This window comes from Antedon mediterranea, chromosome 8 (genome assembly GCF_964355755.1).
Source record: "Antedon mediterranea chromosome 8, ecAntMedi1.1, whole genome shotgun sequence".
In the NCBI taxonomy this organism is placed as follows: Eukaryota; Metazoa; Echinodermata; class Crinoidea; order Comatulida; family Antedonidae; genus Antedon; species Antedon mediterranea.
This window is the reverse complement of record NC_092677.1, coordinates 23,638,649-23,657,595: the sequence shown is the minus strand read 5'-3', so window position 1 is coordinate 23,657,595 and position 18,947 is coordinate 23,638,649. Positions and strand designations below refer to the sequence as shown.

Here is an 18,947-nt window from a genome sequence, read left to right as displayed (position 1 = left end):
CAAATACGCCCAATAAGGGACTTGAACCCTTGACACTCAGATTAAAAGTCTGATGCTCTACCAACTGAGCTAACCGGGCTTCATATAAATATCTTGTTCTCATTCTTAGACGTTTTTTTATTTCAATTGGCCTAAAGAATAAAATAGACTTGAAAGATAATGGAAGCAAAAACGAATACGCCCAATAAGGGATTTGAACCCTTGACCCTCAGATTAAAAGTCTGATGCTCTACCAACTGAGCTAACCGGGCTTCATATAAATACCTTGTTCTCATTCTTAGACGTTTTTTTTTAACTTCTATTGGCCTAAGGTATAAAATTGACTTGAACGATAATGGAAGCCAAAAAGGAATACGCCGAATAACGGGCTTTAACCCTTGACCTCAGATTAAAAGTCTTTTGCGCTACCAACTGAGCTAACCGAGCCTCATATAAATACCTTGTTCTCATTCTCAGAAGTTTGTTTTATTTCAATTGGCCTAAAGTATAAAATTGACTTGAACGATAATTGAAGCAAAACTCGAATAAGCCTAATAAAGGATTTGAACCCTTTACCCTCAGATTAAAAGTCTGATGCTCTACCAACTGAGGTAACCGGGCTTCATATAAATACCTTGTTCTCATTTTTAGACGTTTTTTTTAAATTTCTATTGGCCTAAAGTATAAAATTGACTTCAAAGATAATGGAAGCAAAAAACATATACGCCCAATAAGGGATTTGAACCCTTGGCCCTCAGATTAAAAGTCTGATGCTCTACCAACTGAGCTAACCGGGCTTCATATAAATACCTTGTTCTCATTCTTTGACTTTTTCTTAATAATTTTATTGGCCTAAAGTATAAAATTAACTTCAAAGATAATGGAAGCAAAAAAGAAATACGCCCAATAAGGGGCTTGAAACCTTGACCCTCAGATTAAAAGTCTGATGCTCTACCAACTGAGCTAACCGGGCTTCATATAAAAGCCATGTTCTTATTCTTAGACGTTTGTTTTATTTCAATTGGCCTAAAGTATAAAATAGACTTGAAAGATAATAGAAGCAAAAACGAATACGCCCAATAAGGGATTTGAACCCTTGACCCTCAGATTAAAAGTCTGATGCTCTACCTACTGAGCTAACCGGGCTTCATATAAATACCTTGTTCTCATTCTTAGACGGTTTTTTTTTATTTCTATTGGCCTAAAGTATAAAATTGACTTGAACGATAATGGGAGCAAAAAAGGAATACGCCAAATAACGGGCTTTAATCCTTGACCTCAGATTAAAAGTCTTTTGCGCTACCAACTGAGCTAACCGAGCTTCATATAAATACATTGTTCTCATTCTTAGACGTTTTTTTTAAATTTCAATTGGCCTAAAGAATAAAATTGACTTGAAAGATAATGGAAGCCAAAAAGGAATACGCCGAATAACGGGCTTTAACCCTTGACCTCAGATTAAAAGTCTTTTGCGCTACCAACTGAGCTAACCGAGCCTCATATAAATACCTTGTTCTCATTCTCAGAAGTTTGTTTTATTTCAATTGGCCTAAAGTATAAAATTGACTTGAACGATAATTGAAGCAAAACTCGAATAAGCCTAATAAAGGATTTGAACCCTTTACCCTCAGATTAAAAGTCTGATGCTCTACCAACTGAGGTAACCGGGCTTCATATAACTACCTTGTTCTCATTCTTAGACGTTTTTTTTTAAATTTCAATTGGCCTAAAGTATAAAATTGACTTGAAAGATAATGGAAGCAAAAAACAAATATGCCCATTAAGGGACTTGAACCCTTGACCCTCAGATTAAAAGTCTGATGCTCTACCAACTGAGCTAACCGGGCTTCATATAAATATCTTGTTCTCATTCTTAGACGTTTTTTTATTTCAATTGGCCTAAAGTATAAAATAGACTTGAAAGATAATGGAAGCAAAAACAAATACGCCCATTAAGGGACTTGAACCCTTGACCCTCAGTTTAAACGTCTGATGCTCTACCAACTGCGCTAACCGGGCTTCATATAACTACCTTGTTCTCATTCTTAGACATTTTTTTTAAATTTCAATTGGCCTAAAGTATAAAATTGACTTGAAAAATAATGGAAGCAAAAAACAAATACGCCCAATAAGGGACTTGAACCCTTGACCCTCAGATTAAAAGTCTGATGCTCTACCAACTGAGCTAACCGGGCTTCATATAAATATCTTGTTCTCATTCTTAGACGTTTTTTTTTTATTTCTATTGGCCTAAAGAATAAAATTGACTTGAACGATAATGGAAGCAAAAAAGGAATACGCCCAATAACGGGCTTTAACCCTTGACCTCAGATTAAAAGTCTGATGCTCTACCAACTGAACTAACCGGGCTTCATATAAATACCTTGTTCTCAGTCTTAGACGTTTTTTTTTTTACTTCTATTGGCCTAAGGTATAAAATTGACTTGAACGATAATGGAAGCCAAAAAGGAATACGCCGAATAACGGGCTTTAACCCTTGACCTCAGATTAAAAGTCTTTTGCGCTACCAACTGAGCTAACCGAGCCTCATATAAATACCTTGTTCTCATTCTTAGAAGTTTGTTTTATTTCAATTGGCCTAAAGTATAAAATTGACTTGAACGATAATGGAAGCAAAACTCGAATAAGCCCAATAAGGGATTTGAACCCTTTACCCTCAGATTAAAAGACTGATGCTCTACCAACTGAGGTAACCGGGCTTCATATAAATACATTGTTCTCATTCTTAGACGTTTTTTTAAATTTCTATTGGCCTAAAGTATAAAATTGACTTGAAAGATAATGGAAGCAAAAAACAAATACGCCCATTAAGGGACTTGAACCCTTGACCCTCAGATTAAAAGTCTGATGCTCCACCAACTGGGCTAACCGGGCTTCATATAAATACCTTGTTCTCATTCTTAGACTTTTTTTTAAAATTTCAATTGGCCTAAAGTATAAAATTGACTTGAAAGATAATGGAAGCAAAAAACAAATACGCCCAATAAGGGACTTGAACCCTTGACACTCAGATTAAAAGTCTGATGCTCTACCAACTGAGCTAACCGGGCTTCATATAAATATCTTGTTCTCATTCTTAGACGTTTTTTTATTTCAATTGGCCTAAAGAATAAAATAGACTTGAAAGATAATGGAAGCAAAAACGAATACGCCCAATAAGGGATTTGAACCCTTGACCCTCAGATTAAAAGTCTGATGCTCTACCAACTGAGCTAACCGGGCTTCATATAAATACCTTGTTCTCATTCTTACACGTTTTTTTTTAACTTCTATTGGCCTAAGGTATAAAATTGACTTGAACGATAATGGAAGCCAAAAAGGAATACGCCGAATAACGGGCTTTAACCCTTGACCTCAGATTAAAAGTCTTTTGCGCTACCAACTGAGCTAACCGAGCCTCATATAAATACCTTGTTCTCATTCTCAGAAGTTTGTTTTATTTCAATTGGCCTAAAGTATAAAATTGACTTGAACGATAATTGAAGCAAAACTCGAATAAGCCCAATAAAGGATTTGAACCCTTTACCCTCAGATTAAAAGTCTGATGCTCTACCAACTGAGGTAACCGGGCTTCATATAAATACCTTGTTCTCATTCTTAGACGTTTTTTTTAAATTTCTATTGGCCTAAAGTATAAAATTGACTTCAAAGATAATGGAAGCAAAAAAGAAATACGCCCAATAAGGGGCTTGAACCCTTGACCCTCAGATTAAAAGTCTGATGCTCTACCAACTGAGCTAACCGGGCTTCATATAAAAGCCATGTTCTTATTCTTAGAGGTTTGTTTTATTTCAATTGGCCTAAAGTATAAAATAGACTTGAAAGATAATAGAAGCAAAAACGAATACGCCCAATAAGGGATTTGAACCCTTGACCCTCAGATTAAAAGTCTGATGCTCTACCTACTGAGCTAACCGGGCTTCATATAAATACCTTGTTCTCATTCTTAGACGGTTTTTTTTTATTTCTATTGGCCTAAAGTATAAAATTGACTTGAACGATAATGGGAGCAAAAAAGGAATACGCCAAATAACGGGCTTTAATCCTTGACCTCAGATTAAAAGTCTTTTGCGCTACCAACTGAGCTAACCGAGCTTCATATAAATACATTGTTCTCATTCTTAGACGTTTTTTTTAAATTTCAATTGGCCTAAAGAATAAAATTGACTTGAAAGATAATGGAAGCAAAAAAACAATACGCCCAATAAGGGACTTGAAACCTTGACCCTCAGCTTAAAAGTCTGATGCTCTACCAACTGAGCTAACCGGGCTTCATATAAATACCTTGTTCTCATTCTTAGATGTTTTTTTTAAATTTCAATTGGCCTAAAGTATCAAATTGACTTGAAAGATAATGGAAGCAAAAAACAAATACGCCCAATAAGGGACTTGAACCCTTGACCCTCTGATTAAAAGTCTGATGCTCTACCAACTGAGCTAACCGGGCTTCATATAAATACCTTGTTCTCATTCGTAGACGTTTTTTTTAAATTTCTATTGGCCTAAAGTATAAAATTGACTTCAAAGATAATGGAAGCAAAAAACAAATACGCCCATTAAAGGACTTTAACCCTTGACCCTCGGTTTAAAAGTCTGATGCTCTACCAACTGAGCTAACCGGGCTTCATATAACTACCTTGTTCTCATTCTTAGACATTTTTTTTAAATTTCAATTGGCCTAAAGTATAAAATTGACTTGAAAGATAATGGGAGCAAAAAATGAATACGCCAAATAACGGGCTTTAATCCTTGACCCTCAGATTAAAAGTATGATGCTCTACCAACTGAGCTAACCGGGCTTCATATAAATATCTTGTTCTCATTCTTAGACGTTTTTTTATTTCAATTGGCCTAAAGTATAAAATAGACTTGAAAGATAATGGAAGCAAAAACGAATACGCCCAATAAGGGATTTGAACCCTTGACCCTCAGATTAAAAGTCTGATGCTCTACCAACTGAGCTAACCGGGCTTCATATAAATACCTTGTTCTCATTCTTAGACGTTTTTTTTTAACTTCTATTGGCCTAAGGTATAAAATTGACTTGAACGATAAGTTTATTTTATATCATTGTTGTTACTTTGGGAGTACGGAACCTGAACTCTTGTTATAGTGATTAGGTTCACTTTTAGGTTCCTGCCTACTCTCTTAGTTTCTGTGTTTTGTTTGTTTGTAACTGGTTTTTGGCAATAAATAATAATAATAATAATAATGGAAGCCAAAAAGGAATACGCCGAATAACGGGCTTTAACCTTTGACCTCAGATTAAAAGTCTTTTGTGCTACCAACTGAGCTAACCGAGCCTCATATAAATACCTTGTTCTCATTCTCAGAAGTTTGTTTTATTTCAATTGGCCTAAAGTATAAAATTGACTTGAACGATAATGTAAGCAAAACTCGAATAAGCCCAATAAAGGATTTGAACCCTTTACCCTCAGATTAAAAGTCTGATGCTCTACCAACTGAGGTAACCGGGCTTCATATAAATACCTTGTTCTCATTCTTAGACGTTTTTTTAAAATTTCTATTGGCCTAAAGTATAAAATTGACTTCAAAGATAATGGAAGCAAAAAACATATACGCCCAATAAGGGATTTGAACCCTTGACCCTCAGATTAAAAGTCTGATGCTCTACCAACTGAGCTAACCGGGCTTCATATAAATACCTTGTTCTCATTCTTAGACGTTTTTTTTTAAATTTCAATTGGCCTAAAGTATGAAATTGACTTCAAAGATAATGGAAGCAAAAAACAAATACGCCCATTAAGGGACTTGAACCCTTGACCCTCAGTTTAAAAGTCTGATGCTCTACCAACTGAGCTAACCGGGCTTCATATAAAAGCCATGTTCTTATTCTTAGACGTTTGTTTTATTTCAATTGGCCTAAAGTATAAAATAGACTTGAAAGATAATGGAAGCAAAAACGAATACGCCCAATAAGGGATTTGAACCCTTGACCCTCAGATTAAAAGTCTGATGCTCTACCAACTGAGCTAACCGGGCTTCATATAAACAACTTGTTCTCATTCTTAGACTTTTTCTTAATAATTTTATTGGCCAAAAGTATAAAATTAACTTCAAAGATAATGGAAGCAAAAAACAAATACGCCCAATAAAGGACTTGAACCCTTGACCCTCAGATTAAAAGTCTGATGCTCTACCAACTGAGCTAACCGGGCTTCATATAAAAGCCATGTTCTTATTCCTAGACGTTTGTTTTATTTCAATTGGCCTAAAGTATAAAATAGACTTGAAAGATAATGGAAGCAAAAACGAATACGCCCAATTAGGGATTTGAACCCTTGACCCTCAGATTAAAAGTCTGATGCTCTACCTACTGAGCTAACCGGGCTTCATATAAATACCTTGTTCTCATTCTTAGACGGTTTTTTTTTTTATTTCTATTGGCTTTAAGTATAAAATTGACTTGAACGATAATGGGAGCAAAAAAGGAATACGCCAAATAACGGGCTTTAATCCTTGACCTCAGATTAAAAGTCTTTTGCGCTACCAACTGAGCTAACCGAGCTTCATATAAATACATTGTTCTCATTCTTAGAAGTTTGTTTTATTTCAATTGGCCTAAAGTAAAAAATAGACTTGAAAGATAATGGAAGCAAAAACGAATACGCCCATTAAGAGATTTGAACCCTTGACCCTAAGCTTAAAAGTCTGATGCTCTACCAACTGAGCTAACCGGGCTTCATATAAATACCTTGTTCTCATTCTTAGACGTTTTTTTAAAATTTCAATTGGCCTAAAGTATAAAATTGACTTGAAAGATAATGGAAGCAAAAAACAAATACGCCCAATAAGGGACTTGAAATCTTGACCCTCAGCTTAAAAGTCTGATGCTCTACCAACTGAGCTAACCGGGCTTCATATAACTACCTTGTTCTCATTCTTAGAAGTTTTTTTTAAATTTCAATTGGCCTAAAGTATAAAATTGACTTGAAAGATAATGGAAGCAAAAAACAAATACGCCCAATAAGGGACTTGAACCCTTGACCCTCAGATTAAAAGTCTGATGCTCTACCAACTGAGCTAACCGGGCTTCATATAAATACCTTGTTCTCATTCGTAGACGTTTTTTTTAAATTTCTATTGGCCTAAAGTATAAAATTGACTTCAAAGATAATGGAAGCAAAAAACAAATACGCCCATTAAGGGACTTGAACCCTTGACCCTCGGTTTAAAAGTCTGATGCTCTACCAACTGAGCTAACCGGGCTTCATATAACTACCTTGTTCTCATTCTTAGACATTTTTTTTAAATTTCAATTGGCCTAAAGTATAAAATTGACTTGAAAGATAATGGGAGCAAAAAAGGAATACGCCAAATAACGGGCTTTAATCCTTGACCCTCAGATTAAAAGTCTGATGCTCTACCAACTGAGCTAACCGGGCTTCATTCAAATATCTTGTTCTCATTCTTAGACGTTAATTTATTTCAATTGGCCTAAAGTATAAAATAGACTTGAAAGATAATGGAAGCAAAAACGAATACGCCCAATAAGGAATTTGAACCCTTGACCCTCAGATTAAAAGTCTGATGCTCTACCAACTGAGCTAACCGGGCTTCATATAAATACCTTGTTCTCATTCTTAGACGTTTTTTTTTAACTTCTATAGGCCTAAGGTATAAAATTGACCTCAACGATAATGGAAGCCAAAAAGGAATACGCCGAATAACGGCTTTTAACCCTTGACCTCAGATTAAAAGTCTTTTGCGCTACCAACTGAGCTAACCGAGCCTCATATAAATACCTTGTTCTCATTCTCAGAAGTTTGTTTTATTTCAATTGGCCTAAAGTATAAAATTGACTTGAACGATAATGTAAGCAAAACTCGAATAAGCCCAATAAAGGATTTGAACCCTTTACCCTCAGATTAAAAGTCTGATGCTCTACCAACTGAGGTAACCGGGCTTCATATAAATACCTTGTTCTCATTCTTAGACGTTTTTTTTAAATTTCTATTGGCCTAAAGTATAAAATTGACTTCAAAGATAATGGAAGCAAAAAACATATACGCCCAATAAGGGATTTGAACCCTTGACCCTCAGATTAAAAGTCTGATGCTCTACCAACTGAGCTAACCGGGCTTCATATAAATACCTTGTTCTCAGTCTTAGACGTTTTTTTTTAAATTTCAATTGGCCTAAAGTATAAAATTGACTTCAAAGATAATGGAAGCAAAAAACAAATACGCCCATTAAGGGACTTGAACCCTTGACCCTCAGTTTAAAAGTCTGATGCTCTACCAACTGAGCTAACCGGGCTTCATATAAAAGCCATGTTCTTATTCGTAGACGTTTGTTTTATTTCAATTGGCCTAAAGTATAAAATAGACTTGAAAGATAATGGAAGCAAAAATGAATACGCCCAATAAGGTATTTGAACCCTTGACCCTCAGATTAAAAATCTGATGCTCTACCAACTGAGCTTACCGGGCTTCATATAAACAACTTGTTCTCATTCTTAGACTTTTTCTTAATAATTTTATTGGCCTAAAGTATAAAATTAACTTCAAAGATAATGGAAGCAAAAAACAAATACGCCCAATAAGGAACTTGAACCCTTGACCCTCAGATTAAAAGTCTGATGCTCTACCAACTGAGCTAACCGGGCTTCATATAAAAGCCATGTTCTTATTCTTAGACGTTTGTTTTATTTCAATTGGCCTAAAGTAAAAAATAGACTTGAAAGATAATGGAAGCAAAAACGAATACGCCCATTAAGAGATTTGAACCCTTGACACTCAGCTTAAAAGTCTGATGCTCTACCAACTGAGCTAACCGGGCTTCATATAAATACCTTGTTCTCATTCTTAGACGTTTTTTTTAAATTTCAATTGGCCTAAAGTATAAAATTGACTTGAAAGATAATGGAAGCAAAAAACAAATACGCCCAATAAGGGACTTGAAATCTTGACCCTCAGCTTAAAAGTCTGATGCTCTACCAACTGAGCTAACCGGGCTTCAAATAACTACCTTGTTCTCATTCTTAGACGTTTTTTTTAAATTTCAATTGGCCTAAAGTATAAAATTGACTTGAAAGATAATGGAAGCTAAAAACAAATACGCCCAATAAGGGACTTGAACCCTTGACCCTCAGATTAAAAGTCTGATGCTCTACCAACTGAGCTAACCGGGCTTCATATAAATACCCTGTTCTCATTCTTACACGTTTTTTTTTAAATTTCTATTGGCCTAAAGTATAAAATTGACTTCAAAGATAATGGAAGCAAAAAACAAATACGCCCATTAAGGGACTTGAACCCTTGACCCTCAGATTAAGAGTCTGATGCTCTACCAACTGAGCTAACCGGGCTTCATATAAATATCTTGTTCTCATTCTTAGACGTTTTTTTTTTTATTTCTATTGGCGTAAAGAATAAAATTGACTTGAACGATAATGGAAGCAAAAAAGGAATACGCCCAATACCGGGCTTTAACCCTTGACCTCAGATTAAAAGTCTGAAGCTCTACCAACTGAGCTAACCGGGCTTCATATAAATACCTTGTTCTCATTCTTAGACGTTTTTTTTTCTACTTCAATTGGCCTAAGGTATAAAATTGACTTGGACGATAATGGAAGCCAAAAAGGAATACGCCGAATAACAGGCTTTAACCCTTGACCTCAGATTAAAAGTCTTTTGCGCTACCAACTGAGCTAACCGAGCCTCATATAAATACCTTGTTCTCATTCTTAGAAGTTTGTTTTATTTCAATTGGCCTAAAGTATAAAATTGACTTGAACGATAATGGAAGCAAAACTCGAATAAGCCCAATAAGGGATTTGAACCCTTTACCTCCAGATTAAAAGTCTGATGCTCTACCAACTGAGGTAACCGGGCTTCATATAAATACCTTGTTCTCATTCTTAGACGTTTTTTTTTAATTTCTATTCGCCTAAAGTATAAAATTGACTTCAAAGATAATGGAAGCAAAAAACATATACGCCCATTAAGGGATTTGAACCCTTGACCCTCATGTTAAAAGTCTGATGCTCTACCAACTGAGCTAACCGGGCTTCATATAAACACCTTGTTCTCATTCTTAGACGTTTTTTTTTAATTTCAATTGGCCTAAAGTATAAAATTGACTTAAAAGATAATGGAAGCAAAAAACAAATACGCCCAATAAGGGACTTGAACCCTTGACCCTCAGATTAAAAGTCTGATGCTCTACCAACTGAGCTAACCGGGCTTCATATAAATACCTTGTTCTCATTCTTAGATGTTTTTTTTTTACTTCTATTGGCCTAAGGTATAAAATTGACTTGGACGATAATGGAAGCCAAAAAGGAATACGCCGAATAACGGGCTTTAACCCTTGACCTCAGATTAAAAGTCTTTTGCGCTACCAACTGAGCTAACCGAGCCTCATATAAATACCTTGTTCTCATTCTTAGAAGTTTGTTTTATTTCAATTGGCCTAAAGTATAAAATTGACTTGAACGATAATGGAAGCAAAACTCCAATAAGCCCAATAAGGGATTTGAACCCTTTACCCTCAGATTAAAAGTCTGATGCTCTACCAACTGAGCTAACCGGGCTTTATATAAAAGCCATGTTCTTATTCTTAGACGTTTTTTTTATTTCAATTGGCCTAAAGTATAAAATAGACTTGAAAGATAATGGAAGCAAAAACGAATACGCCCAATAAGGGATTTGAACCCTTGACCCTCAGATAAAAAGTTTGAGGCTCTACCTACTGAGCTAACCGGGCTTCATATAATTACATTGTTCTCATTCTTAGACGTTTTTTTTATATTTTTATTGGCCTGAAGTATAAAATTGACTTCAAAGATAATGGAAGACAAAAACATATAAGCCCAATAAGGGACTTAAACCCTTGACCCTCAGATTAAAAGTCTGATGCTCTACCAACTGAGCTAACCGGGCTTCATATAACTACCTTGTTCTCATTCTTAGACGTTTATTTGAAATTTCAATTGGCCTGAAGTATAAAATTGACTTCAAAGATAATGGAAGCAAAAAACATATAAGCCCAATAAGGGACTTGAACCCTTGACCCTCAGATTAAAAGTCTGATGCTCTACCAACTGAGCTAACCGGGCTTCATATAAATACCTTGTTCTCATTCTTAGATGGTTTTTTTTTATTTGTATTGGCCTAAAGTATAAAATTGACTTGAACGATAATGGGAGCAAAAAAGGAATACGCCAAATAACGGGCTTTAATCCTTGACCTCAGATTAAAAGTCTTTTGCGCTACCAACTGAGCTAACCGAGCTTCATATAAATACATTATTCTCATTCTTAGAAGTTTGTTTTATTTCAATTGGCCTGGAGTATAAAATTGACTTATACGATAATGGAAGCCAAACCTGGAAAAAGCCCAATAAGGGACTTAAACCCTTGACCCTCAGATTAAAAGTCTGATGCTCTACCAACTGAGCTTACCGGGCTTCATATAACTACCTTGTTCTCATTCTTAGACGTTTATTTGAAATTTCAATTGGCCTAAAGTATAAAATTAACTTGAAAGATAATGGAGGCAAAAAACAAATACGCCCATTAAGGGACTTGAACCCTTGACCCCCAGATTAAACGTCTGATGCTCTACCAACTGAGCTAACCGGGCTTCATATAAATACCTTGTTCTCATTCTTAGACGGTTTTTTTTTATTTCTATTGGCCTAAAGTATAAAATTTACTTGAACAATAATGGAAGCCAAAAAGGAATACGCCGAATAACGGGCTTTAACCCTTGACCTCAGATTAAAAGTCTTTTGCGCTACCAACTGAGCTAACCGAGCCTCATATAAATACCTTGTTCTCATTCTTAGAAGTTTGTTATTTCAATTGGCCTAAAGTATAAAAAATTGACTTGAACGATAATGGGAGCAAAAAAGGAATATGCCAAATCACGGGCTTTAATCCTTGACCTCAGATTAAAAGTCTTTTGCGCTACCGACTGAGCTAACCGAGCTTCATATAAATACATTATTCTCATTCTTAGAAGTTTGTTTTATTTCAATTGGCCTGGAGTATAAAATTGACTTGTACGATAATGGAAGCAAAACTCGAAAAAAAGCCCAATAAGGGATTTGAACCTTTTACCCTCAGATTAAAAGTCTGATGCTCTACCAACTGAGGTAACCGGGCTTCATATAAATACCTTGTTCTCATTCTTAGACGTTTTTTTTAAATTTCTATTCGCCTAAAGTATAAAATTGACTTCAAAGATAATGGAAGCAAAAAACATACACGCCCAATAAGGGATTTGAACCCTTGACCCTCAGATTAAAAGTCTGATGCTCTACCAACTGAGCTAACCGGGCTTCATATAAACACCTTGTTCTCATTCTTAGACGTTTTTTTTAAATTTCAATTGGCCTAAAGTATAAAATTGACTTGAAAGATAATGGAAGCAAAAAACAAATACGCCCAATAAGGGACTTGAACCCTTGACCCTCAGATTAAAAGTCTGATGCTCTACCAACTGAGCTAACCGGGCTTCATATAAATACCTTGTTCTCATTCTTAGACGTTTTTTTTTTACTTCTATTGGCCTAATGTATAAAATTGACTTGGACGATAATGGAAGCCAAAAAGGAATACGCCGAATAACGGGCTTTAACCCTTGACCTCAGATTAAAAGTCTTTTGCGCTACCAACTGAGCTAACCGAGCCTCATATAAATACCTTGTTCTCATTCTTAGAAGTTTGTTTTATTTCAATTGGCCTAAAGTATAAAATTGACTTGAACGATAATGGAAGCAAAACTCCAATAAGCCCAATAAGGGATTTGAACCCTTTACCCTCAGATTAAAAGTCTGATGCTCTACCAACTGAGCTAACCGGGCTTTATATAAAAGCCATGTTCTTATTCTTAGACGTTTTTTTTATTTCAATTGGCCTAAAGTATAAAATAGACTTGAAAGATAATGGGAGCAAAAACGAATACGCCCAATAAGGGATTTGAACCCTTGACCCTCAGATAAAAAGTTTGAGACTCTACCTACTGAGCTAACCGGGCTTCATATAATTACATTGTTTTCATTCTTAGACGTTTTTTTTATATTTTTATTGGCCTGAAGTATAAAATTGACTTCAAAGATAATGGAAGCAAAAAACATATAAGCCCAATAAGGGACTTAAACCCTTGACCCTCAGATTAAAAGTCTGATGCTCTACCAACTGAGCTAACCGGGCTTCATATAATTACCTTGTTCTCATTCTTAGACGTTTATTTGAAATTTCAATTGGCCTAAAGTATAAAATTGACTTTAAAGATAATGGAGGCAAAAAACAAATACGCCCAATAAGGGACTTGAACCCTTGACCCTCAGATTAAAAGTCTGATGCTCTACCAACTGAGCTAACCGGGCTTCATATAAATACCTTGTTCTCATTCTTAGACGGTTTTTTTTTAATTTGTATTGGCCTAAAGTATAAAATTGACTTGAACGATAATGGGAGCAAAAAAGGAATACGCCAAATAACGGGCTTTAATCCTTGACCTCAGATTAAAAGTCTTTTGCGCTACCAACTGAGCTAACCGAGCTTCATATAAATACATTATTCTCAATCTTAGAAGTTTGTTTTATTTCAATTGGCCTGGAGTATAAAATTGACTTATACGATAATGGAAGCAAAACTCGAAAAAAGCCCAATAAGGGATTTGAACCCTTGACCCTCAGATTAAAAGTCTGATGCTCTACTATACCAACTGAGCTAACCGGGCTTCATATAACTACCTTGTTCTCATTCTTAGACGTTTATTTGAAATTTCAATTGGCCTAAAGTATAAAATTAACTTGAAAGATAATGGAGGCAAAAAACAAATACGCCCATTAAGGGACTTGAACCCTTGACCCCCAGATTAAACGTCTGATGCTCTACCAACTGAGCTAACCGGGCTTCATATAAATACCTTGTTCTCATTCTTAGACGTTTTTTTTATTTCAATTGGCCTAAAGTATAAAATAGACTTGAAAGATAATGGAAGCAAAAACGAATACGCCCAATAAGGGATTTGAACCCTTGACCCTCAGATAAAAAGTTTGAGGCTCTACCTACTGAGCTAACCGGGCTTCATATAATTACATTGTTCTCATTCTTAGACGTTTTTTTTATATTTTTATTGGCCTGAAGTATAAAATTGACTTCAAAGATAATGGAAGCAAAAAACATATAAGCCCAATAAGGGACTTAAACCCTTGACCCTCAGATTAAAAGTCTGATGCTCTACCAACTGAGCTAACCGGGCTTCATATAACTACCTTGTTCTCATTCTTAGACGTTTATTTGAAATTTCAATTGGCCTAAAGTATAAAATTGACTTTAAAGATAATGGAGGCAAAAAACAAATACGCCCAATAAGGGACTTGAACCCTTGACCCTCAGATTAAAAGTCTGATGCTCTACCAACTGAGCTAACCGGGCTTCATATAAATACCTTGTTCTCATTCTTAGACGGTTTTTTTTTATTTGTATTGGCCTAAAGTATAAAATTGACTTGAACGATAATGGGAGCAAAAAAGGAATACGCCAAATAACGGGCTTTAATCCTTGACCTCAGATTAAAAGTCTTTTGCGCTACCAACTGAGCTAACCGAGCTTCATATAAATACATTATTCTCATTCTTAGAAGTTTGTTTTATTTCAATTGGCCTGGAGTATAAAATTGACTTATACGATAATGGAAGCAAAACTCGAAAAAAGCCCAATAAGGGATTTGAACCCTTGACCCTCAGATTAAAAGTCTGATGCTCTACCAACTGAGCTAACCGGGCTTCATATAACTACCTTGTTCTCATTCTTAGACGTTTATTTGAAATTTCAATTGGCCTAAAGTATAAAATTAACTTGAAAGATAATGGAGGCAAAAAACAAATACGCCCATTAAGGGACTTGAACCCTTGACCCCCAGATTAAACGTCTGATGCTCTACCAACTGAGCTAACCGGGCTTCATATAAATACCTTGTTCTCATTCTTAGACGGTTTTTTTTTATTTCTATTGGCCTAAAGTATAAAATTTACTTGAACAATAATGGAAGCCAAAAAGGAATACGCCGAATAACGGGCTTTAACCCTTGACCTCAGATTAAAAGTCTTTTGCGCTACCAACTGAGCTAACCGAGCCTCATATAAATACCTTGTTCTCATTCTTAGAAGTTTGTTATTTCAATTGGCCTAAAGTATAAAAAATTGACTTGAACGATAATGGGAGCAAAAAAGGAATATGCCAAATCACAGGCTTTAATCCTTGACCTCAGATTAAAAGTCTTTTGCGCTACCAACTGAGCTAACCGAGCTTCATATAAATACATTATTCTCATTCTTAGAAGTTTGTTTTATTTCAATTGGCCTGGAGTATAAAATTGACTTGTACGATAATGGAAGCAAAACTCGAAAAAAAGCCCAATAAGGGATTTGAACCTTTTACCCTCAGATTAAAAGTCTGATGCTCTACCAACTGAGGTAACCGGGCTTCATATAAATACCTTGTTCTCATTCTTAGACGTTTTTTTTAAATTTCTATTCGCCTAAAGTATAAAATTGACTTCAAAGATAATGGAAGCAAAAAACATACACGCCCAATAAGGGATTTGAACCCTTGACCCTCAGATTAAAAGTCTGATGCTCTACCAACTGAGCTAACCGGGCTTCATATAAACACCTTGTTCTCATTCTTAGACGTTTTTTTTAAATTTCAATTGGCCTAAAGTATAAAATTGACTTGAAAGATAATGGAAGCAAAAAACAAATACGCCCAATAAGGGACTTGAACCCTTGACCCTCAGATTAAAAGTCTGATGCTCTACCAACTGAGCTAACCGGGCTTCATATAAATACCTTGTTCTCATTCTTAGACGTTTTTTTTTTACTTCTATTGGCCTAATGTATAAAATTGACTTGGACGATAATGGAAGCCAAAAAGGAATACGCCGAATAACGGGCTTTAACCCTTGACCTCAGATTAAAAGTCTTTTGCGCTACCAACTGAGCTAACCGAGCCTCATATAAATACCTTGTTCTCATTCTTAGAAGTTTGTTTTATTTCAATTGGCCTAAAGTATAAAATTGACTTGAACGATAATGGAAGCAAAACTCCAATAAGCCCAATAAGGGATTTGAACCCTTGACCCTCAGATTAAAAGTCTGATGCTCTACCAAATGAGCTAACCGGGCTTCATATTATCACCTTGTTCTCATTCTTAGACGTTTTTTTAAAATTTCAATTGGCCTAAAGTATAAAATTACCTTGAAAGATAATGGAAGCAAAAAACAAATACGCCCAATAAGGGACTTGAACCCTTGACCCTCAGATTAAAAGTCTGATGCTCTACCAACTGAGCTAACCGGGCTTCATATGAATACCTTGTTCTCATTCTTAGACGTTTTTTTTTAAATTTCTATTGGCCTAAAGTATAAAATTGACTTCAAAGATAATGGAAGCAAAAACAAATACGCCCAATAAGGGACTTGAACCCTTGACCCTCAGATTAAAAGTCTGATGCTCTACCAACTGAGCTAACCGGGCTTTATATAAAGCCATGTTCTTATTCTTAGACGTTTGTTTTATTTCAATTGGCCTAAAGTATAAAATAGACTTGAAAGATAATGGAAGCAAAAACGAATACGCCCAATAAGGGATTTGAACCCTTGACCCTCAGATTAAAAGTTTGAGGCTCTACCCACTGAGCTAACCGGGCTTCATATAATTACATTGTTCTCATTCTTAGACGTTTTTTTTATATTTTTATTGGCCTGAAGTATAAAATTGACTTCAAAGATAATGGAAGCAAAAAACATATACGCCCAATAAGAGACTTGAACCCTTGACCCTCAGATTAAAAGTCTGATGCTCTACCAACTGAGCTAACCGGGCTTCATATAACTACCTTGTTCTCATTCTTAGACGTTTATTTGAAATTTCAATTGGCCTAAAGTATAAAATTGACTTTAAAGATAATGGAGGCAAAAAACAAATACGCCCAATAAGGGACTTGAACCCTTGACCCTCAGATTAAAAGTCTGATGCTCTACCAACTGAGCTAACCGGGCTTCATATAAATACCTTGTTCTCATTCTTAGACGGTTTTTTTTTATTTCTATTGGCCTAAAGTATAAAATTGACTTGAACGATAATGGGAGCAAAAAAGGAATACGCCAAATAACGGGCTTTAATCCTTGACCTCAGATTAAAAGTCTTTTGCGCTACCAACTGAGCTAACCGAGCTTCATATAAATACGTTATTCTCATTCTTAGAAGTTTGTTTTATTTCAATTGGCCTGGAGTATAAAATTGACTTGTACGATAATGGAAGCAAAACTCGAAAAAAGCCCAATAAGGGATTTGAACCCTTGACCCTCAGATTAAAAGTCTGATGCTCTACCAACTGACGTAACCGGGCTTCATATAAATACCTTGTTCTCATTTTTAGACGTTTTTTTTAAATTTCTATTCGCCTAAAGTATAAAATTGACTTCAAAGATAATGGAAGCAAAAAACATACACGCCCAATAAGAGATTTGAACCCTTGACCCTCAGATTAAAAGTCTGATGCTCTACCAACTGAGCTAACCGGGCTTCATATAAACACCTTGTTCTCATTCTTAGACGTTTTTTTTAAATTTCAATTGGCCTAAAGTATAAAATTGACTTGAAAGATAATGGAAGCAAAAAACAAATACCCCCAATAAGGGACTTGAACCCTTGACCCTCAGATTAAAAGTCTGATGCTCTACCAACTGAGCTAACCGGGCTTCATATAAATACCTTGTTCTCATTCTTAGACGTTTTTTTTTTTTACTTCTATTGGCCTAAGGTATAAAATTGACTTGGACGATAATGGAAGCCAAAAAGGAATACGCCGAATAATGGGCTTTAACCCTTGACCTCAGATTAAAAGTCTTTTGCGCTACCAACTGAGCTAACCGAGCCTCATATAAATACCTTGTTCTCATTCTTAGAAGTTTGTTTTATTTCAATTGGCCTAAAGTATAAAATTGACTTGAACGATAATGGAAGCAAAACTCCAATAAGCCCAATAAGGGATTTGAACCCTTTACCCTCAGATTAAAAGTCTGATGCTCTACCAACTGAGGTAACCGGGCTTCATATAAATACATTGTTCTCATTCTTAGACGTTTTTTTTAAATTTCTATTCGCCTAAAGTATAAAATTGACTTCAAAGATAATGGAAGCAAAAAACATATACGCCCAATAAGGGATTTGAACCCTTGACCCTCAGATTAAAAGTCTGATGCTCTACCAAATGAGCTAACCGGTCTTCATATTATCACCTTGTTCTCATTCTTAGACGTTTTTTTTAAATTTCAATTGGCCTAAAGTATAAAATTACCTTGAAAGATAATGGAAGCAAAAAACATACACGCCCAATAAGGGATTTGAACCCTTGACCCTCAGATTAAAAGTCTGATGCTCCACCAACTGAGCTAACCGGGCTTCATTTAAACACCTTGTTCTCATTCTTAGACGTTTTTTTAAATTTCAATTGGCCTAAAGTATAAAATTGACTTGAAAGATAATGGAAGCAAAAAACAAATACGCCCAATAAGGGACTTGAACCCTTGACCCTCAGATTAAAAGTCTGATGCTCTACCAACTGAGCTAACCGGGCTTCATATAAATACCTTGTTCTCATTCTTAGACGTTTTTTTTTTTTACTTCTATTGGCCTAAGGTATAAAATTGACTTGGACGATAATGGAAGCCAAAAAGGAATACGCCGAATAATGGGCTTTAACCCTTGACCTCAGATTAAAAGTCTTTTGCGCTACCAACTGAGCTAACCGAGCCTCATATAAATACCTTGTTCTCATTCTTAGAAGTTTGTTTTATTTCAATTGGCCTAAAGTATAAAATTGACTTGAACGATAATGGAAGCAAAACTCCAATAAGCCCAATAAGGGATTTGAACCCTTTACCCTCAGATTAAAAGTCTG

The 18,947-nt window shown here is 35.5% G+C and overlaps 51 non-coding genes across 51 annotated transcripts; all 51 read right to left on the bottom strand.

Moving 5' to 3' along the window:
- Window positions 1-6: 6 nt before the first annotated feature.
- On the bottom strand, window positions 7-79 carry Trnak-uuu (transfer RNA lysine (anticodon UUU)). Its single transcript has one exon. It is a non-coding gene; the product is annotated as a tRNA-Lys (tRNA).
- Window positions 80-178: 99 nt separating this feature from the next.
- Trnak-uuu (transfer RNA lysine (anticodon UUU)) lies at window positions 179-251 on the bottom strand. The gene has a single exon. It is a non-coding gene; the product is annotated as a tRNA-Lys (tRNA).
- A 452-nt stretch (window positions 252-703) lies between these two features.
- Window positions 704-776, bottom strand: Trnak-uuu (transfer RNA lysine (anticodon UUU)). The gene has a single exon. It is a non-coding gene; the product is annotated as a tRNA-Lys (tRNA).
- A 103-nt stretch (window positions 777-879) lies between these two features.
- On the bottom strand, window positions 880-952 carry Trnak-uuu (transfer RNA lysine (anticodon UUU)). Its single transcript has one exon. It is a non-coding gene; the product is annotated as a tRNA-Lys (tRNA).
- Window positions 953-1,052: 100 nt separating this feature from the next.
- Trnak-uuu (transfer RNA lysine (anticodon UUU)) lies at window positions 1,053-1,125 on the bottom strand. Its single transcript has one exon. It is a non-coding gene; the product is annotated as a tRNA-Lys (tRNA).
- Window positions 1,126-1,753: 628 nt separating this feature from the next.
- Window positions 1,754-1,826, bottom strand: Trnak-uuu (transfer RNA lysine (anticodon UUU)). The gene has a single exon. It is a non-coding gene; the product is annotated as a tRNA-Lys (tRNA).
- Window positions 1,827-2,101: 275 nt separating this feature from the next.
- Window positions 2,102-2,174, bottom strand: Trnak-uuu (transfer RNA lysine (anticodon UUU)). Its single transcript has one exon. It is a non-coding gene; the product is annotated as a tRNA-Lys (tRNA).
- An 803-nt stretch (window positions 2,175-2,977) lies between these two features.
- Trnak-uuu (transfer RNA lysine (anticodon UUU)) lies at window positions 2,978-3,050 on the bottom strand. Its single transcript has one exon. It is a non-coding gene; the product is annotated as a tRNA-Lys (tRNA).
- Window positions 3,051-3,149: 99 nt separating this feature from the next.
- On the bottom strand, window positions 3,150-3,222 carry Trnak-uuu (transfer RNA lysine (anticodon UUU)). Its single transcript has one exon. It is a non-coding gene; the product is annotated as a tRNA-Lys (tRNA).
- Window positions 3,223-3,674: 452 nt separating this feature from the next.
- Window positions 3,675-3,747, bottom strand: Trnak-uuu (transfer RNA lysine (anticodon UUU)). Its single transcript has one exon. It is a non-coding gene; the product is annotated as a tRNA-Lys (tRNA).
- A 100-nt stretch (window positions 3,748-3,847) lies between these two features.
- Window positions 3,848-3,920, bottom strand: Trnak-uuu (transfer RNA lysine (anticodon UUU)). The gene has a single exon. It is a non-coding gene; the product is annotated as a tRNA-Lys (tRNA).
- A 454-nt stretch (window positions 3,921-4,374) lies between these two features.
- On the bottom strand, window positions 4,375-4,447 carry Trnak-uuu (transfer RNA lysine (anticodon UUU)). Its single transcript has one exon. It is a non-coding gene; the product is annotated as a tRNA-Lys (tRNA).
- A 451-nt stretch (window positions 4,448-4,898) lies between these two features.
- Window positions 4,899-4,971, bottom strand: Trnak-uuu (transfer RNA lysine (anticodon UUU)). Its single transcript has one exon. It is a non-coding gene; the product is annotated as a tRNA-Lys (tRNA).
- Window positions 4,972-5,580: 609 nt separating this feature from the next.
- Trnak-uuu (transfer RNA lysine (anticodon UUU)) lies at window positions 5,581-5,653 on the bottom strand. The gene has a single exon. It is a non-coding gene; the product is annotated as a tRNA-Lys (tRNA).
- A 277-nt stretch (window positions 5,654-5,930) lies between these two features.
- On the bottom strand, window positions 5,931-6,003 carry Trnak-uuu (transfer RNA lysine (anticodon UUU)). Its single transcript has one exon. It is a non-coding gene; the product is annotated as a tRNA-Lys (tRNA).
- Window positions 6,004-6,106: 103 nt separating this feature from the next.
- On the bottom strand, window positions 6,107-6,179 carry Trnak-uuu (transfer RNA lysine (anticodon UUU)). Its single transcript has one exon. It is a non-coding gene; the product is annotated as a tRNA-Lys (tRNA).
- Window positions 6,180-6,279: 100 nt separating this feature from the next.
- Trnak-uuu (transfer RNA lysine (anticodon UUU)) lies at window positions 6,280-6,352 on the bottom strand. Its single transcript has one exon. It is a non-coding gene; the product is annotated as a tRNA-Lys (tRNA).
- Window positions 6,353-6,981: 629 nt separating this feature from the next.
- On the bottom strand, window positions 6,982-7,054 carry Trnak-uuu (transfer RNA lysine (anticodon UUU)). The gene has a single exon. It is a non-coding gene; the product is annotated as a tRNA-Lys (tRNA).
- Window positions 7,055-7,505: 451 nt separating this feature from the next.
- On the bottom strand, window positions 7,506-7,578 carry Trnak-uuu (transfer RNA lysine (anticodon UUU)). Its single transcript has one exon. It is a non-coding gene; the product is annotated as a tRNA-Lys (tRNA).
- A 452-nt stretch (window positions 7,579-8,030) lies between these two features.
- On the bottom strand, window positions 8,031-8,103 carry Trnak-uuu (transfer RNA lysine (anticodon UUU)). Its single transcript has one exon. It is a non-coding gene; the product is annotated as a tRNA-Lys (tRNA).
- A 453-nt stretch (window positions 8,104-8,556) lies between these two features.
- Window positions 8,557-8,629, bottom strand: Trnak-uuu (transfer RNA lysine (anticodon UUU)). The gene has a single exon. It is a non-coding gene; the product is annotated as a tRNA-Lys (tRNA).
- A 452-nt stretch (window positions 8,630-9,081) lies between these two features.
- Window positions 9,082-9,154, bottom strand: Trnak-uuu (transfer RNA lysine (anticodon UUU)). Its single transcript has one exon. It is a non-coding gene; the product is annotated as a tRNA-Lys (tRNA).
- A 104-nt stretch (window positions 9,155-9,258) lies between these two features.
- Window positions 9,259-9,331, bottom strand: Trnak-cuu (transfer RNA lysine (anticodon CUU)). The gene has a single exon. It is a non-coding gene; the product is annotated as a tRNA-Lys (tRNA).
- Window positions 9,332-9,784: 453 nt separating this feature from the next.
- Window positions 9,785-9,857, bottom strand: Trnak-uuu (transfer RNA lysine (anticodon UUU)). Its single transcript has one exon. It is a non-coding gene; the product is annotated as a tRNA-Lys (tRNA).
- Window positions 9,858-10,136: 279 nt separating this feature from the next.
- On the bottom strand, window positions 10,137-10,209 carry Trnak-uuu (transfer RNA lysine (anticodon UUU)). The gene has a single exon. It is a non-coding gene; the product is annotated as a tRNA-Lys (tRNA).
- A 276-nt stretch (window positions 10,210-10,485) lies between these two features.
- Trnak-uuu (transfer RNA lysine (anticodon UUU)) lies at window positions 10,486-10,558 on the bottom strand. The gene has a single exon. It is a non-coding gene; the product is annotated as a tRNA-Lys (tRNA).
- A 276-nt stretch (window positions 10,559-10,834) lies between these two features.
- Window positions 10,835-10,907, bottom strand: Trnak-uuu (transfer RNA lysine (anticodon UUU)). Its single transcript has one exon. It is a non-coding gene; the product is annotated as a tRNA-Lys (tRNA).
- A 103-nt stretch (window positions 10,908-11,010) lies between these two features.
- Window positions 11,011-11,083, bottom strand: Trnak-uuu (transfer RNA lysine (anticodon UUU)). Its single transcript has one exon. It is a non-coding gene; the product is annotated as a tRNA-Lys (tRNA).
- A 277-nt stretch (window positions 11,084-11,360) lies between these two features.
- Trnak-uuu (transfer RNA lysine (anticodon UUU)) lies at window positions 11,361-11,433 on the bottom strand. Its single transcript has one exon. It is a non-coding gene; the product is annotated as a tRNA-Lys (tRNA).
- Window positions 11,434-12,236: 803 nt separating this feature from the next.
- Trnak-uuu (transfer RNA lysine (anticodon UUU)) lies at window positions 12,237-12,309 on the bottom strand. Its single transcript has one exon. It is a non-coding gene; the product is annotated as a tRNA-Lys (tRNA).
- A 103-nt stretch (window positions 12,310-12,412) lies between these two features.
- Trnak-uuu (transfer RNA lysine (anticodon UUU)) lies at window positions 12,413-12,485 on the bottom strand. The gene has a single exon. It is a non-coding gene; the product is annotated as a tRNA-Lys (tRNA).
- A 276-nt stretch (window positions 12,486-12,761) lies between these two features.
- On the bottom strand, window positions 12,762-12,834 carry Trnak-uuu (transfer RNA lysine (anticodon UUU)). Its single transcript has one exon. It is a non-coding gene; the product is annotated as a tRNA-Lys (tRNA).
- A 276-nt stretch (window positions 12,835-13,110) lies between these two features.
- Trnak-uuu (transfer RNA lysine (anticodon UUU)) lies at window positions 13,111-13,183 on the bottom strand. Its single transcript has one exon. It is a non-coding gene; the product is annotated as a tRNA-Lys (tRNA).
- Window positions 13,184-13,286: 103 nt separating this feature from the next.
- On the bottom strand, window positions 13,287-13,359 carry Trnak-uuu (transfer RNA lysine (anticodon UUU)). The gene has a single exon. It is a non-coding gene; the product is annotated as a tRNA-Lys (tRNA).
- Window positions 13,360-13,637: 278 nt separating this feature from the next.
- Trnak-uuu (transfer RNA lysine (anticodon UUU)) lies at window positions 13,638-13,715 on the bottom strand. The gene has a single exon. It is a non-coding gene; the product is annotated as a tRNA-Lys (tRNA).
- A 452-nt stretch (window positions 13,716-14,167) lies between these two features.
- On the bottom strand, window positions 14,168-14,240 carry Trnak-uuu (transfer RNA lysine (anticodon UUU)). Its single transcript has one exon. It is a non-coding gene; the product is annotated as a tRNA-Lys (tRNA).
- A 103-nt stretch (window positions 14,241-14,343) lies between these two features.
- Window positions 14,344-14,416, bottom strand: Trnak-uuu (transfer RNA lysine (anticodon UUU)). The gene has a single exon. It is a non-coding gene; the product is annotated as a tRNA-Lys (tRNA).
- A 277-nt stretch (window positions 14,417-14,693) lies between these two features.
- Trnak-uuu (transfer RNA lysine (anticodon UUU)) lies at window positions 14,694-14,766 on the bottom strand. The gene has a single exon. It is a non-coding gene; the product is annotated as a tRNA-Lys (tRNA).
- Window positions 14,767-15,569: 803 nt separating this feature from the next.
- On the bottom strand, window positions 15,570-15,642 carry Trnak-uuu (transfer RNA lysine (anticodon UUU)). Its single transcript has one exon. It is a non-coding gene; the product is annotated as a tRNA-Lys (tRNA).
- Window positions 15,643-15,745: 103 nt separating this feature from the next.
- Window positions 15,746-15,818, bottom strand: Trnak-uuu (transfer RNA lysine (anticodon UUU)). Its single transcript has one exon. It is a non-coding gene; the product is annotated as a tRNA-Lys (tRNA).
- A 276-nt stretch (window positions 15,819-16,094) lies between these two features.
- Window positions 16,095-16,167, bottom strand: Trnak-uuu (transfer RNA lysine (anticodon UUU)). The gene has a single exon. It is a non-coding gene; the product is annotated as a tRNA-Lys (tRNA).
- A 103-nt stretch (window positions 16,168-16,270) lies between these two features.
- Trnak-uuu (transfer RNA lysine (anticodon UUU)) lies at window positions 16,271-16,343 on the bottom strand. The gene has a single exon. It is a non-coding gene; the product is annotated as a tRNA-Lys (tRNA).
- Window positions 16,344-16,446: 103 nt separating this feature from the next.
- Window positions 16,447-16,519, bottom strand: Trnak-uuu (transfer RNA lysine (anticodon UUU)). Its single transcript has one exon. It is a non-coding gene; the product is annotated as a tRNA-Lys (tRNA).
- Window positions 16,520-16,618: 99 nt separating this feature from the next.
- Window positions 16,619-16,691, bottom strand: Trnak-uuu (transfer RNA lysine (anticodon UUU)). Its single transcript has one exon. It is a non-coding gene; the product is annotated as a tRNA-Lys (tRNA).
- A 103-nt stretch (window positions 16,692-16,794) lies between these two features.
- On the bottom strand, window positions 16,795-16,867 carry Trnak-uuu (transfer RNA lysine (anticodon UUU)). Its single transcript has one exon. It is a non-coding gene; the product is annotated as a tRNA-Lys (tRNA).
- A 103-nt stretch (window positions 16,868-16,970) lies between these two features.
- Trnak-uuu (transfer RNA lysine (anticodon UUU)) lies at window positions 16,971-17,043 on the bottom strand. Its single transcript has one exon. It is a non-coding gene; the product is annotated as a tRNA-Lys (tRNA).
- Window positions 17,044-17,496: 453 nt separating this feature from the next.
- Window positions 17,497-17,569, bottom strand: Trnak-uuu (transfer RNA lysine (anticodon UUU)). Its single transcript has one exon. It is a non-coding gene; the product is annotated as a tRNA-Lys (tRNA).
- Window positions 17,570-17,672: 103 nt separating this feature from the next.
- Trnak-uuu (transfer RNA lysine (anticodon UUU)) lies at window positions 17,673-17,745 on the bottom strand. The gene has a single exon. It is a non-coding gene; the product is annotated as a tRNA-Lys (tRNA).
- Window positions 17,746-18,023: 278 nt separating this feature from the next.
- On the bottom strand, window positions 18,024-18,096 carry Trnak-uuu (transfer RNA lysine (anticodon UUU)). The gene has a single exon. It is a non-coding gene; the product is annotated as a tRNA-Lys (tRNA).
- A 279-nt stretch (window positions 18,097-18,375) lies between these two features.
- On the bottom strand, window positions 18,376-18,448 carry Trnak-uuu (transfer RNA lysine (anticodon UUU)). Its single transcript has one exon. It is a non-coding gene; the product is annotated as a tRNA-Lys (tRNA).
- A 102-nt stretch (window positions 18,449-18,550) lies between these two features.
- Trnak-uuu (transfer RNA lysine (anticodon UUU)) lies at window positions 18,551-18,623 on the bottom strand. Its single transcript has one exon. It is a non-coding gene; the product is annotated as a tRNA-Lys (tRNA).
- Between the last annotated feature and the right edge of the window lie 324 nt (window positions 18,624-18,947).